Source organism: Alligator mississippiensis, chromosome 2 (assembly GCF_030867095.1).
Source record: "Alligator mississippiensis isolate rAllMis1 chromosome 2, rAllMis1, whole genome shotgun sequence".
NCBI classification, from domain to species: domain Eukaryota; kingdom Metazoa; phylum Chordata; order Crocodylia; family Alligatoridae; genus Alligator; species Alligator mississippiensis.
This window is the reverse complement of record NC_081825.1, coordinates 270,054,200-270,067,886: the sequence shown is the minus strand read 5'-3', so window position 1 is coordinate 270,067,886 and position 13,687 is coordinate 270,054,200. Positions and strand designations below refer to the sequence as shown.

General features: G+C 42.7%; 1 long non-coding RNA gene across 1 annotated transcript; it reads left to right on the top strand.

The window, feature by feature from the left end:
- Nucleotides 1–1,771: 1,771 nt before the first annotated feature.
- LOC132248427 (uncharacterized) lies at nt 1,772–11,968 on the top strand. Its single transcript, XR_009459619.1, has 2 exons — nt 1,772–1,883; nt 9,703–11,968. It is a non-coding gene; the product is annotated as an uncharacterized LOC132248427 (long non-coding RNA).
- The last annotated feature ends 1,719 nt before the right edge of the window (nt 11,969–13,687 follow it).

Below are 13,687 nucleotides of genomic sequence, written 5' to 3'. Positions count from 1 at the left end.
AGCATATATATAAGTTTATGGCTGTACATTATCTATTATTGAGTAACTTTAAATCTGTACATAGTTAAGAATAACTGTGACTCCTGGTCTGGTCTGGTCTGCAAGGAAGGAGGTGAGCTGGCCTATATTAAGGCATCCACACTCCCGCAAATATCCCTTCCATTTGAAGAGGGGGTACCTTCCACATACCACTTGGGTTACATGTACAAGAGCTGTATGCTTGCTCAGAGCTCCAGGATGAAACTGGAAAGAGTCATGTTGAAAGCCTCTGGGTTAGGGTCAGAGGGGAGAGCACCAAGGGTGACCAGAAGGATGAGGTGGATAATGTTTTCTTCAAACAGCTAGTAAAAGTTTCCCAATCACAGGCCTCTGTTTTCATGGGGGACTAAAATCTCACCTGACACCAGCTGGGAGGGTAATAGAGCAATATACAGGCAATCCAGGAAACTTTGGAGAGTGTTGGGGAAAACTTCCTGATGCAAGTGTGAAAGAGCCCAACTAAGCATCATGCTCTTCTTGACCTGCTGCTCACAAACAGGGAAAAATTGCTCAGAAATGTAGAAGTCGGGAACCAGTGACCAGTCCAGGTTCCTGAGAAAAAGAGAGGAGGATAACAGCAGAGTAAGGACCCTTAAATTCAGAAAAGCAGATTTCAACACACTCAGGGAACTGATGGGCAGTATCCCCTAGAAAGCCAGTCTGAGGGGGGAAACAGTCCAGGAAAGCTGGTTGTATTTTACAGAAACATAGTGAGGACACAGTTACAAAAGATCCTGATGCATAGGAAAATTAGGAAGTATGGAAGAAGACCAGCTTCACTTAGTAGGGAACTTTTCAGTGATATAAAACACAAAAAGGAAGCTGACAAGCAGTGGGAACTTAGACAAACAACTAGGGTTGAGTATAAAAGCATTGCTCGGGCACGCAGGGATGATATCAGGAAAGGCGAAGTTCAACTGGAGTTGCAGCTAGCAAGAGACTTGAAAGGTAATAAAAAGGATTTCTACAAGTATGTCAGCAACAAGAGGAAGATCAGGGAAAGTATGGGTCTCTTACTGAATGGCGGGAAGGGAGGGGGCAACTACAGAGGATGCAGAAATGGCTAAAGTATTCAATGCCTTTTTTACTTCAGTCTTCACAGGCAAGGTCAGCTCCCAGACTACTGCACCTGGCAGCACAGTCTGTGGAGGAGGTGAGCAGCTGACAGCAATGGAAGAACAGGTTAGGGACTATTTAGAAAAGCTAGACATGTACAAGTTCATGGGGCTCAATGTGATTCGCCCAAGAGTGCTGAGGAAGTTGGCCAATATGATTGCAGAGCCACTGGTCATTATGTTTGAAAACTTGTGGAGATCAAGAGAAGTCCCAGGCAGTTGGTAATGGGCAAACATAGTGCCTATCTTTAATAAAAGTAAGGAGGAGGATCCAGGGAATAACATACCAGTCAGCCTTACCTCAGTCCCTGGAAAAATCATAGAGCACATCCTCAATGAATCAATTTCTAAGCACTTGGGCTAGGGACAGAAGGTACACATAAACTAGTTTAAGTGATCAGAAACTGGTTTAAATCTGCAACAGAACAGAAGTTCAGTGCACATATACCAGTTTCAAAACAACTGAAACCACTCAAACTTACTGCTGGCTGTGACTGTGGACTACAAATCCCAGAGGTACCTGGAAGCAGGAAGAGGAAGTGATGAGCAACCTTGCAGACCCCTGCTGCTGTCATTGTGGACTGCAAATCCCAGAGACCTCAGGGGCAGTAGGAAGAGGAAGTGAACACACAGCCCATGTTAGCTATGTGCCAGAGATCCATACTCAAGTGCTCCCTGGCTTCTGACCTGAGCCACTGCAGGCATGTGGCTGCATTTCCTGAATCAAAGGTAGATGTTTGTTACTTCTGTTTCACTTTAATCTCTATAGTTTAGACTAACCTGAAAAGACTGAATCATTTCAGTCTTGGGCTTTTTGAATGGCTGTACTTAGCTTTGGAGTAGAAGGTGGTGATTAGGAACAGTCAGCAAAGATTCACCAAGGACAAGTCATGCTTGACCAACAAGATTGCCTTCTATGATGAGATGACTGGCTCTGTAGATACAGGGAGAGCAGTGGACATAATATGCCTTGACTTTATCATGGCTTTTGATATAGTCTCCCACAACATTCTAGCCAGGAAGTACTTGTTGGAGGAATGGACTATAAAGTAGACAGAAAATTGGCTGGACTGTTGGGCTTAAAGGGTAGTAATAAATGGCCCAATGTAGAGTTGGCAGCCATTCTGAAGTGGAGTGCTTCAGGGCTCAGTCCTGGGAAAAGTTGTGTTCAATGTCTTCATCAATGGTCAGTGATGGATGGAGTGAGCCCTCAGCAGTTTTGCAGATGACACCAAAGTGAGAGGAGAAATAGATACACTGGAGAGTAGGGATAGGATTCAGAGAGACCTACACCAATTGAAGGATTAGACCAAAAGATACATTATGCATTTCAAGAAGGACAAGTGCAAAGTCTAGCACTTAGAATGGAACAATCCCATTCACTAGTACAGGCTGGGACTGACTGGTGAAGCAGCAGCTCTGAAGATATGGGCTTGGGGGGTTACAGTGGACAATAACCTGAATATGAGCCAACAGTATACCCTTGTTACAAAGAAAGCTAACACAATACTGTATTAGTAGTACTGCATTAGTAGGAACGTTGCCAGCAGATTGAGGGAAGTGAATATTCTCCTCTATTCAGCACTGGTGAGGCTGCATCTGAAGTTCTGTGTCCGGTTTTAGCCCCTCCCCCATACAGAAAGGATGTGGGCAAATTGGAGAGAGTCTGGTGGAGGGCAATGAAAATGGTGAGGGGGCTCAGGTACATGATTTATGAGGAGAGGCTGAGAGAACTGGGCTTATTTAGTCTAGAGAAGAAAAGACTGAGAGAGGATTTGATAGCAGCCTTCAACTACCTGAAGGGTGGTTCTAAATACGATGCAACTAGACTTTTCTTGGTGATGGCAGACGGCAGAACAAGGAGCAATGGTCTCAAGTTGCAGCAAGGTAAGTTGAGGTTACATATATCGGGGGGGAAAAATAATCTACTAAAATGGTAGTAAAGTACTGGAACAGGTTACCCAGAGAGGCTGTAGAATCACTGAGATTTTGAAGACCCAGCTAGACAAAGCTTTGGCTGGAATGGTCTAACTGTGGATGGTCCTGCTTTAAGCATGCAGTTGGACTAGATGACCTCCTGAGGTCTTTTCCAACCCTAATTTTCTATGATTCTATTAATTCTGTTTATGAGTTACTGAAATGTTTTCCTGGTATTGGCTGGCTTCACAGAAAATTTTCTTATTTATAGAAATCACTGGACCCTTCATTTTCTCCTGTCTCTATCTGTCCCTCAAATCATTTTAGGGGTGTCGGCTGTAGCCATGTTGGTCTAAATAATTTTAGACACTATGATGACCCCAGTCATTCTGAGTATCTCAGAAATTTTTTTTTTCTTCATTGTCACCATACTCACATGGGACATTGTGTGCTGAGGCAATGCTGTTCCATAGACACAAAACAGGAAAGCAAGTGCAACAATGGATGTAGAGCAAAATATGATCAAATATTGTTCTTCACTGTTCCTAAATAGTAGAGTTAATTTGAGGATATGATAGTGAACACGAACCATTTAATGTTGTAGAGATTAAAGAGAGGGGTGAAAACAGGAGAAATGTTGATTCAAAGGAGCTAGAAAGGACTGACTAGTCTTTTATTGGTGCTTCAACGAAATGGCAAGTTTAGAGTTCTCCAAATTTCCCAAAACAACACTTGAAAATATTAGATTATTTATTTGTTGTAAGACGCATGTAAGTAGGACATTAACATGAACCAGGGCTTCTGAAGCAAGCTGTTGAATGGCATAAGAAATGCCATTGTCTAATACACAAGGTCAATATGGACTGTGGTATACATTTTGTCTGAGGTTACTCTGACTCCATGCTCAGCTGATGGCTTAAGGTAGGCATTATAAACAAATAAAGACCTGGAGATTGTGCATTGTCCGTCAACAGGCAGGAAGACAACTACAAAGCTTCAGACACAATACTCCTCTTGCCATCTCTCATTCAGTGCTGCTATAATGAAAAGAATGCTCAGATGCTTACTTGAGAATCTGGGTTCCTTCAAATCTTACTTTTTTCAGTTCATAAGCTTTAGATTTGACATTCACTTACAACTGTTGCCCCAAGACACCACTTGCAGACCAGGATCATCATTTGTAGTAAAGGCAATATATACATAAGAGGAGCAAGGGAACCTCAGGGACATTTCCTTACATGGCAATACAAAAAAAAAAAAAAAAAAAAAATGGCACAAAGGAATCCAAGACAGGTACTTTTCCAAGATATCAGAAATAGTTGGAAGAACTCACAGTTGACAGGAAAGGAGAACAGCTCTGGGAGAAAGGAAAGCATGACAGCAAATCACTGTCTGATGTCCTGAGAATGGATCATAACACAAAATTCTCTATTGCTAAAAACCTATCCAAACTATTTCTATTAATTCTGTTTAATACTAATATACTTAGTAGATTAATTATGGCAACATTGTTTATTGGATCAGGTTAAACTGAATTAAACTGAAGAGGCTTTCCATTTTAGGTCTTAAGCCTTCCAGTTGTGCAAAAGGCAGAGCAGCAATAGTATATTGTGGCATATCTTAAGGACAAGATATGTAAATAACAACTTTCAGACAGGAAGGTTCAGTATGAAGGTTGTGTTCTAAGTAATATTAAATATGGATTCAGGTGCCATCATTGCTGGATGGGCAGCTTAGCCACATCCTGAACTTAAAAGTAGATGGCAAGGGAAAAGAAGAATAATTTGAGCTTCAAATTAATTCTCTTTGTGACTAGACTGTCATGAATCTATCTTTTACAGGCTCACTTCAGACTACCTTTATGTGTCTAGTTCAATTGGAGGTGAAATTTGAGAGATCCTCAGCTCTAAAGCAGTATTAAACTGTCTCCTGAGGACCAACTACCCAAATGAACTTAACAGCAAATTCAAAGAAAGTTGAAAGCTTTGCACACCGAACTGGTGCATCCTCATTTCTCCTGTTACTCTTGGAATAGTGAATGGAGACTACAATTAATTTGATATTGTATAATTTAGTTTGGGGAGGAAGAAATGATCATGCAAAGTGGTCAGACTTCATCCTTGGCTATTAAATGTAAAAAGGATCATAGCTTTTCAGGCTTTTGAATGCATCCTCACTAGAATATATCGAGCACTTTACTTCTATTACACTGGTATTGCCAACTTCAAAAGATAAAAGGTAATGAGTCAGACCCCCGACATCATGAGATTTATAAAAGCTGTTGTTTGCATTTTCCCTGGCAATTTCAAGTATGTGTGTGACATCCGGATGTTACCTACTCTCTCAGAGTTACTGAGAGAGGTGATTTTGCCCCGTGGCTAGATATTCTTCACCCCCCACCCCCAGCTCTATCTGCACCCTGCACAGTAATTAACATCCAAATACATTTTCCCCCAGTCCCTACAGAAGTTCAGCCCACATAAAAAAAATTACCTGACTCTTAGCCAAGGCATCTACCCAGCACTGCTAGGCACTGATTGTTTCTGTTTGAGGGATTCCCATTTAGAGTTATATAGAGGACTTCTACCTGAGCAGATGAGGAAAACTTGCTTTTGATTATAAATAACAGATAACTAAATACTAAACTTAAACAAGGAAAAGGCCTGACAGAGGCAATACACCTGAAAAAAAAAATTAAAAACGCAATAAGCCAGCAACCAGAGGATCCAGCAAACTGAAATGACTAAAAAAGGAAATTGTGTTGGAGTTTGTCTGAGGAAGTTTCACCACCTACCATTTTTTTTTCTTTAAAAGGACAAAAAAGAGGAAATAATGATGAATGCTAAAGCCATAAATGAGGTAGTTTGAAGAATGAAGAGGACAGCTGGAGGTGCAGAGGGTAGAGGTCACAAGAGGATTTGAGGACATAATGAAAATAAGGAAGGAGACTCCATGAAGATCCAAAGATACTTGTCAAGCAAGAGAACCAGGGGACAGGCAAATAATTGTGTGACCATGAGGCCAGAGCAAGTGAAAAGACTGGCTAAGGAATGGGAAAAAAAAGAGTTAAGGAACAGGTTCTAATGTACTGAAAAAGCAGAAGATCAACAGAAGATCAGGTGACAAGGAAGAACAGAAAAGTAATTAGCCCACAAGGAGAGCAAGAATTACTAGAGTCTGAGAAGAAACAAACTGATAAACTGATAAACAAAGATAACAATAAATTTGAGAGAAAAAAGCAGGGAAGATAATCTTCAGACAGAAGATAAAATGGAAAGGAGAGGTCCAGAAGTTCACCCTCATAACAAAAACGGGCCCCTCGCTGTTCCCCAGTTCTTCCCTCTGCAGTGGTGGCACCCCCTGGGCAGGGTGCTAGCTGCATGAGTGTTGCTCCAGCTTGCAATCAGTACTCACCAGATTCAATTCTTCCCCAGTCCTGCGTGCTGGAAATGCAACAGGCACTGGTCTGTGCATGGGCTCCAGGGGAGCAGCACCCACACAGCTAGCACCCCACCTGGGCAGCCCCAGGGGGCACTGTCACTGTGGAGGAAGGACTGCACCCCTTCCCGCTCCCCCCGCCCCCTAGGCCCTGCAGCTCAGGGGCTGCACAGCCTGGCAGCATCTTGAGCAAATAGACTCCGCTGAGGAAAAGAAAAAAAAGCAGCAAGGTGACTGATCCAAAAAATGACTGCAGGCTCCATTTGATGGCATAAGCTTGTCCAGGTTTATTACCTACAAAGCACCAAGTCCACCACATTTGTCCAAAATGTTACAGGCTGTTAGCCCTGGATGCTTATGATAAGACATAGGCACACTGCACAGAAATCTCCTGGTGGCTTTCCCGCATGCCTCCCAGCAGGCTACAGGAGTGGCCCCTCTCCCCAGCCTGCCCCCCTACCACTACCAGCTGGTAACTGTGAGCAGCAGCTGGTGGGGAGAGACCCCAGATCTCTTCCCTTGCAGTCCCCCTGGACATGCAGCAGTATACTGTGGGGCTGGGACTGCTGTGGGGAGAGAAACCCTGGACCCCTTCCCCCATGCCATCCCTGAACCAGGCAGCCCTCCTGGCCTGCCTGGGGGAGGGCTGTGGGGGAAAGGGGTCTGGGCTCTGTGTCCCTGTAGCCACCTTGGCCAGGCAGCAGCATGCTGTGGAGCCAGGGCTGCTATGGGGACAAAAAACACAGAACCCTTCTCCTGAAGCCCTTCCTTCCTTCCCCCCCCCCACCCACCCCTGAGGCTGGGGTCACTGCAGGGTGAGAGACCCCAATTCCCTCCTCCCCCACCCCATCCCCACACTGGGTGTGGCTCGCAGCTGGCCAGGGAGGAGGAGACAAGGCTGGGATCAGAGCTTGTCAGTGAAAGGCAAGTGGGCAGAGCTAACCCAGTGCTCAGGCAACGCAAATGAGCCTGCCTGAGGCTACATGGCAGCCCTGTACAATACTGCCTGGGATGGCAACAATGTAGCTTTAATTTAACCCTCAATGGATCTGGCACAGACATTCAATAAAGTGAAAGTGCTTTAGTCTAATACCCTATCCATCAAGGGTTAACTTAGACCATGATCCACCATTTTAAAGTGCTCTAAGACCCGTAAAAGTCTATTTAGTTATGGCTTTTGAGCACTTTCTGCATGCTTAAAGCACAATAGGTGTCACATCTGTACCTAGCCTCTGGCACCAGCTTTAGCACTCAACTTTAATAATCAACTTTATCGCTCAGCTTTGTTAGGGGTCTGTAAAGCCTAAGCTCAGAGGTTTTCAGCTGGTAGGTACAAGGTCAGCCACTGGCTGCTCTGGTCAATGCTTCGGCAGGGCCTTTATGTGCACTGCACTGACCATTGCTTATATTAATCAATATTCAAGCAAGGCTTAGAATACAGACTCAAGATGACTATGATGTCTAGGGAAGATATGCACAGACGTAAAAGCTTAGGTGGTCCTCTAGCAGAATTCTCCTCTTCCCTAAACAAGAATGGACAAAATAATGAACATAGCTCAAAGTTTGGTATATGTGGATGATTTATGCAATCACCTAGAGGTGTTCATAGGAAAAAAACCATCTTTTTAATAGCCTGGCATGACCATTAAGAAGAACACTAAATCAAGAAGTGAAGGGAAGAGCATTGGGAGACTTCCATAATCTTTTTCTTTGGTTTTAGTACATTGAAAAAGAAAATCAGACAAGAAAATCAGACAAGCAAAGATATGCTAAAACTTAATTAAAGGAATAATAAAGGGTAAGAAATGGACAACAGTGAGAAAACAAGTACTAATCTAAGAACAGTATTTGGGTAGTTAATACTGTTAGAGAAAGGAATCTATTTTGAAAGCTGTGTGTGCTGGGCAGGAAAGGGTCCATATTTTACAGGATAAACAAACAGTTTAAGAAGAATATTAGGAATAAAAAGAGTGGAAAAATTGTAAGGAGTGGGAAAAGGATTAAGTGATAGAGGAAGCTACATATTAGTTATGAGTAACTGTAGGGCTAAAGTGAGATGTGGCAAAAGCCACTGCATTAGAACTTACTAAGGAAACTAAAACTAATAGCAAACATTTCCTTGGCCACATAAATAAGCAGAGAATAAGGAAAGAAATGCTGCTTCTCTATCCAGTGAGGATGGGGCAGAAATTAAAGATAATCTTTCTACATTAACGCTACATCCCATGTTCAAAATTATAATTCTTATGGAAAACGGAGGCAAGTGCAGGATATTTAATAGGAATAAGGATAAGGAAATGGAAATGATCTAATCAGAGGTAGAAGTAAAACTCAGAGACCTTAAGAGGTTCATACCAGCAGGCCTGGATAATTTCCATCTCAGAATTCTGAAAGAATTGGTGCATGAAATTACAGGTCTAGTTGCAACAAGTTTAATAATACTATCAACTGGGGAGAAAAGCGGGGAGGTAGTACTGTTTGATTGGAAAATAGCAGATGTAGCATCCATATTTAAGAAAGGGGGTGAAGGAAGAAATCTGGGTAACTACAGGTCCATTAGTCTGGCCTCAACACTATATAAAGCCTTAGAAGAAATTCTGAAGGGAAAAACAATAAAAAGACTAGGACACTCATGGAAAATGGAATGAAATGTAGTGTGGGTTTACCAAAGGTACACTTTTGTTATCTTTGGTAAGAATGTATTTTCTAGCTAAGGACATGTAGTAGAGCTAATCATTTTAGAGTTCGATAATGTATTTTATCTTGTGCCATATAGGACATTTTTAGTGATGATGGAAGAAAGGGGGATTAATACAAGAATTGGAGAGTGGATAGAAAACTAGATTAAGCGGATATGACAATAGGTTTGTTGAATAGGGAACTCCCTGGCTGGAGATAGGTTACTGATGAACTTATGATAAGCTTTGGGACTGAACGTATTTAATATTTTCATTAATGATCTTGCACAAAAAAAATAGAAAGGTTCTAATGAAGTTTGCTGATGACACAAAGTTGGAAAGCGTTCTGATGATATAGGACTCAGATTGCAGTAACATGAAATAGTACCTAAGTGCAATGCAATGTAATAGTAAAAAGTACAAACTTGGGGACTAATAACAAAAATCTGTTTAAGTTGGGAACTCACTAAGAAATTATATCTAAGGAAAGATATGTGTTTCTATTCTTTTTCCAGTCAATCAGAGGACAGCTGAGTCACTAATGTCAAAGAGGTAAATGCAAGCCTAGGATGTATCAGAAGCGGTATTTCCAATGGAGACACACACACACTACTAATGCCACTGGACAAAGCATTAATGAGATCTCATCAAAGCACTGTGTACACTTCTTCTCATGTATATCCAAAACATATGAATTCAAACTGCAACATGTGCAGAAGAAAAGTTGAGAACCTGTCTTATGAGAGGAGACTAGAAGACTGCAGAAGTTTCCCTGTCTAGACTGGCAAAATGAATGCTGAATGGGATAGCTATCTACAAGTACATCAGGGCAGTAAGCACCAGAAAGAATAAAGGACTGTTTAACTGAAAGTATGGTTAGAAGCATAAAGGGGGATGAACTAGCCATTATCAAGTCTGGGCTGCAAAATTTAAAGAAGAGAACTAGAAGAGTAAGGTGATGCAGGCCTTCCAGTACGACTGCTAGAAGCAAAAAAACCCCAAAACAAACAAACAACACCCCCTCCCCCCGAAAACACAACCAAAACTTTAGTAGATTTAAGATGAAGCTTGAATAGTTTATGTAATGGATTATGTTCTTAGATTGCCTAAGTTAGTTGTGGACCTTTACTCAGTGGCCCAGGAGGCTCCTTTTTATTCTATGCTGGGCAGTTATTCTCCTAATGCAGAAAGGAGCCAAATACTGAGAAATTTAGAAATACTGACATTCTGAAGGGTAAATATAGGAGACTCCACGATATTCAATTACTGTCCTTATAGACACTCATATACTGTAGTTTCTTTCTCAATAAAAGTATTATGTAATGTCAGTTTAAGACGTACAACACATTAGTGAAAAGAAATTCTCTGATCTTAACCCTGCCTTGTACCAGGACAATACTTAATGCCAAGTCTACCCTTATTTATCTTTAGCTCAGAAAGGCAAAGCCATTCATTCATTTAATGTGTGATTGTTGTTTTTTTTCAGGTACTAGTTTTCTGAGTTCTGCCAAACCTAGGTATTGCTACTAGATTCCAGGATAATTAGGTTATTACTCAGAGTAGAAGACGACAATAACAAACTGTCTGTGGCAGATGGCTCTATCAGTCAATTATGCATTTACAACAGAGACAAATGGACACTTAGAAGAACTTATGGCAAAACGTGCTAATGCCTAGTTAGCACAGTGCTATTCCAGAACCTGTATGCTCATAGCAAAAAAGCATCTCGCCTTTCTGTTCCTCCCAGCAGACAAAGCCCACCATTTTGATATTAGCATTCCCCTTCCTAGGGTCTAGATTATTAACAAGGTTCACAAAAGTACCAGTTCAGCCACTGCTGCTAACTCACAATGCTTGGTGTAGGGTTTTTCCTTGTTGGGGCTTTTTCTCTTGCAAGAATGTTTTTCCCACATATTCCTTTTCACCTCTCTCCTGCTCCCCACAGACCTGCAGCCTAGATTCTGGCTGTATTTTCTCAGACAAATCAGATCTCTCTTAGTTTTCTGTTTGAAGTCTCTTCGTCCCTCTCTGCAGCTTCTCTCAGCCCTTTGTCACTTGACCCCTTCCCACTTGACTCACTAATCGATCAGGGCTGGCTGGCCTCGAGCCTCTTGGAATTTCAAGAGCGTGTTACAGTTTCAATAACAGAATAATAACTAGCATGCTTATAGTACAACTTTCTATTTTAGGGTCCAAAATAATGTGGCTGCCTCACCCACACCTGCAAAGCCTTAACATATTCATATTCTGATAGGTAGACAGAGCCCTTGAGAAGTTAAGTGACCTGTCCAAAGTCAAACTGGTTGGCACTCACACTCTTAAGGGAGCTAGCACACGGGTGTTGAGGGGGTTACGTGGTATTGAAGTGGCTTCTACTAGGCTTCTCCACTGGAATGATTTCACATTTTGCGAGTCAATGGCTAACCATCACACACCTCTCTCTCCACAGCACTCAAGATAACTGGGAGCTGCAGGTTTACATACCCTTTCCTGCCCTCCAATTAATGTTAAGCCTCTTCTTAAGTCTCTTGAGCTAGTTCTATCTCACTGATTGCAATATTTTATTTTTATTTATTATACCCTTTTGCATATAGTCTTTACCCTAAGTGAATTCTCTGCTGACTCTGAAAATGTTCCTCTTGCTGGCAAATATGTAACCCTATCTCTATTAATTAATAATGAGTTTTCTTAACTATCTGGCTACAGCCTATTCAATAAGTGAAACTAAAGTTCTCAAATTGTAAACTTCTTGAAGAACTAATTAAATCAGCATTAACAGTAGCCCATGTGGAGAGTGTCTACCTTATAATTCATTACCACCAGCCTCTCTCTAATTTACATATGCACATGGCAGCTCTACAGTCATGTGAGAGATGCAACAGATCATTTATATAAATTAAAATCAATAGGGGGCTGAGTACTGAGCCCAGTGGAATATCCTCTGGACAAATGGAAATTTTAGAGACTGAGGGATTAATTGTAGCTCCTTGGCCTCTTTCATCAAGGTAAAATTGAAATCAATTAATCATAATTTGTGAAATATTAATAGCTCAAAAGCTTTTGAGTGAAGATACTATATTTCTTCAGTGTCAAAATGAAGTCTTCGTCAAGTTTGAAAGTACAGTGCTAAGCAGCCTAGTTTTCTCAGCATTAATAAGCTTTTTATTTTCAGCTACACTTAATGGGATTATGTTTCCTAAGTGTCAAGGATAAAGAAACATACTTTTTTTTGTTTAAAAGAGTCAATTTACTGCTGAAAAGTATCCTCTCTCAGTATACCTTAGCAATCTTTGGAACTGTACTTCTTGGTCCACAAAGTGTAAGGGAAACTTTGGCATACTGTACTTCTGAAATGTAATACTATTTCATTTTTCTATTATGTGAGAGGTCTGAGAAACTCACTCCATCCATGCCCTGTGTGACTTGCATCAGCTGAAAATCAGGCTAGGAATCTGTATGGATATCTCCTCTGGTAGTGATTTTTGACATTCATAATATACATCATTTGATATTGGTTAGTGTACACTTGTTTAAGATCATACAATGGTCCATTTTGCTGAGAAGGTAAGTGAAGCTTGTCCCTGGCTCCGGTGAGAGATGCATGGGAAGAAGACTGTTGTGACCCCGTTGAGCCCAGGGACCCCTAGGATCCCCCAGCGGGACCCTGACCTGGACCCTCAATGCAGCTGGAGGAAGGTGGGGCCCACAGCAGGGCAGGGAGGGACCCCAAACCCAGTCAGCTGTGGGGCAGCTGAGTGGAATTGAGGAGGGACATGCCCCCGCCCCCCCAGCCCCTACTTCACCCAGCCCCCAGGGAACCACGCAACCACAGCCTCATGAACAGGATGTGGAAAAAGGTGTGCTTCTGGGCCTGGTACATGAGTTAGTGCGGTAGTTTCCATAGGAGGGTGTGCAGGAGAGCCCGAGGCCCTGCCAGTGAGCCACAGGGTAGGTAGTCACAGCAGTAGCCAGACTACCAGCAGCACAGTGCAGATAGCCACATGCCACACCCTGAGGGTCCCCTTGGAGTCTGAGACCTCTCCCTCTGGCACTTCTGAGGTCTCCACCCAGATGGAACCCATGGTTCAGGGCTCCATGCAGATGGAGTCTCGGGATCTTGGCTGTGGTGGTTGTCTGTCATGTTTCCAGGCACATGGGACCAGCATGGCCACCTCCCCTTGCAAGGTTCGCTCCACTTTGGAGTCTCTGGGATGCCGAAGAGAGGAGCTCCAGGCCATAGTCCAGATACTGTGTGCCATCAGGGATGGTGAGCAGGAGATAGACTCCTATTGCCAGGCCCTTCACCCCCTGGAGGCAGAGGGTAGATCAAGGTCACCTTCCAGGACAAGGGAGGACTTGGGGATCCCCCATACTGTTCAACCAGGGGGTTGGATCAAGGTGGTCAATGTTCCCAAGGGCTGCTGCACCAGGGTCCCCTCCCCTCTGGAGCTTTGCAACAGGTATGAAGCTCTTGCAGCCCCAGTAGAGCCTGCAGAGCTG